Raw genomic sequence first — 4,290 nt, forward strand, 5'->3', positions numbered from 1 at the left:
GATGGCAGGTGGGTTGTCCAATCTGGGGCTCTGCTCCTTGTGCTGCATCAATACGGTGCTGCAGCAGCCAACCCAAGGTTTAAAAAGGTGGCCTTTTTTAACCCACTACTTACTAGTTGGGACGTGGTGGCACTGGGACGTGGTGGCACTGTGGGCTAAACCGCAGAAGCCTGTGCTGCAGGGTCAGAAGACTAAGCAGTCGTAAGATCGAATCCACGCAATGGAGTGAGCGCCCATCGCTTGTCCCAGCTCCCGCCAACCTAGCGGTTCGAAAGCATGCAAATGCAAGTAGATAAATAGGGACCACTTCGGTGGGAAGGTAACAGCGTTCCGTGTCTAAGTCCATGTGACCACGGAGGATTGCCTTCGGACAAACGCTGGCTCTATGGCTTGGAAACGGGGATGAGCACCGCCCCCTAGAGTAGAATACGACTGGACAGAAATTGTCAAGGGGATCCTTTACCTTTACTTACTAGTTATCTTTGGCAATAAACTGTTAGTCTGTATCAAAGTGTGCATGTCTATTTGTGGGGAGGGGCCCTAGTTATCTCATCTGGGAGCACAAGCAAACAGGATGGCCAGAAGTTGGACCATCGAGTCTGGAGGCAAGCAGGTACAAAGGAGGCAACTCTGTAAGCACCCCTTACATGGCAACTTACTCACAGTCAGGGGTCAAGCCAGGCAGAAGATTCAGGGGATCAGGCTGGACTTTGTGGGTTCTCCTTTCTCCATGCTGAACTGCTACTATCCAAAAGAGAGTACAGAAAATGCTTGGATTCCATGGCTGAAGATTCCTTTGCAAGTGCCCTACTACCAGGCATTCTGCAAGTATTCTGATCAATGTGGTTGTCACTGACAAAGCTTAGGGTGTGACTAGTTAAAGCTTTTTTGGAGCGAGCAGCTGCAAGCTAAATGGGCTTGCCTGGAGTCAGGGGGAAATCTGATAGGCCATTTGGTGTGATTCCCACACCCAAATGGCATATTGGAGCTCAATTGACCCTATTTGGTCTGTCTCCTTCAATTTTTGACATCATGAAATGGCTTAATAAGTAAGCTTACCCCAGCCAAGTTTGCAGAGGAAATGATAAATATCCTGACTCTCCTATTAAGCTACTTCATGATATTGGCAAATTCAAACTGGAAGATTTGCTCTCGATCAGTTCCAGTGATCACAGACACTAGTATAGATCAAAGCAGAGAAATTCTACTTGCACCAAAAAACAGAAGCCTCTGACAAGAACAGCTATGACCATTCTAGGGGTGGGCTTGTTTGCTTCAACAAAGATGTCATCTGATTGCCATCTTTAAGAGTGAAGCAGCTTGTTCTTTCAGAGGACCAAACAGTGGGCTAAATGCCCATGTAGTCAGCTTCTAACTCTTAAGGAAATGCTGCCACATTGTTCTGACCACCACCCCAGGTTCCCAATTCTTCCAAAGACCAGGTGTGAATTGGCTCTCTAGGAATATGACAGCAGAAGAACTTGATCATTCAGGAAGCAAGTGCAACTGCATGTCATATTAGACAAGGGGTTCTATTTTTTCTTTCTTTCTTTCTTTCTTTCTTTCTTTCTTTCTTTCTTTCTTTCTTTCTTTCTTTCTTTCTTTCTTTCTTTCTTTCTCAGAAGGTACTCAATTTCTCTTTGGCACCTCTTGTCCTCACTTTCTGTTCTAAACATTTGCTTGCTTGGACTATGCTTTTGCTCCACTGGGGTTTCCTGCATCTTCTCTAAACCAACTTTTACCAAAGCTTGTCACTAGAGATGGGCGCACACCACTGTTTTGGCAGTTTGTGCTGGTTCGTTTATCGGCTGAATCATTTATACGTTCAGCGCTTAAAAGCCCCACCTCCTCTGATGGGCTCCCACTTGGAGGCAGCAGCCTGGCTTCCCTGCCCTGCCTCCTCTGGGTGCTGCCCCTGAGTGGGCACCTGCCAGAGGAGGAGGGGCTTTGAAGCACAATAAACAAACCCACGGTTCAAGCCCATCTCTACTTGTCACCCAACATATGTGAAATTGTTCCTAAATCATGTGATGCCCTTATATCATCCTCACAGTTATATCAACTTACAACCAAGTATTTTGCTACTTAGTAGGTCTGCTGCCTGCTCTTTATGGAGGCTGTGCTTCCTGGAGTCAAGGCTTAAGCTTCTGCCAAGAGGGCAAACCGGGTGAGATATATTTCTGACTCAAAGCAATTTTTTTCAATTTTGGATTCCTTTTAGTGATATAAAAAACATACTTAACAATTAGATGCTTTAATGGCACAATGCATTTTAATTCTGTTTTAATATTTGTATTTTATTGTTATTTTCCATATATGATTTAACAGCATTTAAAGGTGTCTTGGGTACCAACTGTGGCATATTTAATATATACATATGTACTTGACTTTTAAATCAGCCAGGATAAATATATGAAGCGAAGATCGGTGTGGTCTATTCATTCTTTCATTGAAATTTTGTTTGTTTGTTTGTATCTCTTAATATGCCTTGATTTTGGTTATGAGAAAGTTCTATTCTGATAATTTTTTTTCTCTCCAGGCAAGTAACAACATCTAGAGAGGCAACTAGGACCAACAGCTTCTGCCCCACTACACCACTGCCTCCTCACTCAAGCCCGGCGCAGGCCAGGCAGTTATTTTAAATGTTAGGTACAGTATTTTCAAACATGAGCCAGAAACATCCTAGAAATGTTTCTCCTTATCCTTGTGGTAAAAATGCAATAATAACAAATTAAGCAAAAAAAAAGGTGTTTTCGCCCCTGTGCTTTCCTAACACCTCAAATCTGTTCCCATCCTACTATTCTAATGGTAGGAATGGCCCACTAGGAAGCCGGCCTATGTGAGCTTCAAAGAGTCCTTTCTCTTACAATGACAGGGCGTGACAGAATTCCATTTCTGTTCTTTATTTTGTAAAGCAGATTAGATGGATTTCTAGTTTCTCCAACATCACTGCTACGCCTAAATCCACTTTGACAAGCATTCTGGAAATAACTTCTAGTAGCTACCACTACACACTAAGTTCAAGAACAGTAGGATACCCTGTATGTATTATGAGGGAAAGAAATCTAACTGGTACTAAGAGAAGTTCTGTCAGCTTATCTCTAACTACCAAACTCTGGGCCACTGAATATGCACCCCTGTTGTGCACCAGCCCTTTAGGACAGCTTCTCTGCATTAAAGAGGATAATTTTAAAAATATAATTAGGGAAATTTTAGCTTCTGTTGCTGAACTCTGACTTTTAAGTATTTTCTCACACGTGCATGAAACAAGGCATACAATCATTACTTGGTATTTTACAAGACTGATATTCAAAATGTTAAATAGTAAACTGCTAAATCAATCATCATGGTCATCAGTGGGGTGGGGAGAAATTATGTGGTGCCAAGTCAATTCTACTTTATAGCAACCCTTTTCAAAATTTCCTAGATAGAGAATACTCAGGAGTGGTTTACCATTATTTTTTTTCTGGAGGTACTCTGGGACTATACAGCTTGCCAAAGGACACACAGTCTGATTCTTCTCGTGTGACATACAGTGGGGAATCAAACTCTGAATCTCTGTCTCCACCACCAGGTATGTCACTCACTAAGCTATCGAGCAGAAGTAAAATCCTGTTGATATATAACTTTGAACAATGTAACAATCACACTTTCTCTTTCCACCACTACAATATATGCCTACATCCACTACATTACATCCAAAGATTCTAACCTTCTTTTCATACGTTGTTCCCTGCAGACTTGTACACAATAACCTACAAGACCACCTTTACTGGTGAGGTAGGTGCCTCAGATGGTTGATCTCAGGGATACTGGCAATAGTGGGGGATCCCTAACAGGACATTCTTCTACAGTGCAACCCTTCGATTTTCAGTTACCACCAGTCACATCTGCAAAGCTTGCTTACTGCAGACCTGACTTATGTAGTTGCTTTCTCTCACCACATCACGGGGGAATGTTTAGACAAGGATGCTATGCTGGCCTTGCTTTATCGTGCAGAATGGTTTCTAATCAGACAGCACAGTTTATAGAACAATGTTAAATTGCCATTATTCCCATCTTTCCTTTAACACCAACAGTCCACTCCATCTTCTTTAAAGCATCAGAAATCATTGAGAAGAATCCTTGACTTGGCTTTGGGGCTGGAGCTTCAGTATACTTTGGTAGCAATGTGCTCACTAAGGAGAGGGCGAGCAGCTAGGGTGTGCATTTGAACGTTAACTGCAGTCCCATCACTGAATATACAGGAGAAAGGGGATTTAGAGTCAGTAGTAATAGGATCAGAAACTT

General features: G+C 42.6%; 1 long non-coding RNA gene across 1 annotated transcript; it reads left to right on the plus strand.

Annotated features, from left to right (window-relative positions):
* The first annotated feature begins 1,415 nt into the window (after positions 1-1,415).
* Positions 1,416-3,835, plus strand: LOC144588924 (uncharacterized). Its single transcript, XR_013544685.1, has 2 exons — positions 1,416-3,574; positions 3,740-3,835. It is a non-coding gene; the product is annotated as an uncharacterized LOC144588924 (long non-coding RNA).
* Positions 3,836-4,290: the final 455 nt, after the last annotated feature.

The sequence above is a fragment of the Pogona vitticeps genome, chromosome 4 (genome assembly GCF_051106095.1).
Source record: "Pogona vitticeps strain Pit_001003342236 chromosome 4, PviZW2.1, whole genome shotgun sequence".
In the NCBI taxonomy this organism is placed as follows: Eukaryota; Metazoa; Chordata; class Lepidosauria; order Squamata; family Agamidae; genus Pogona; species Pogona vitticeps.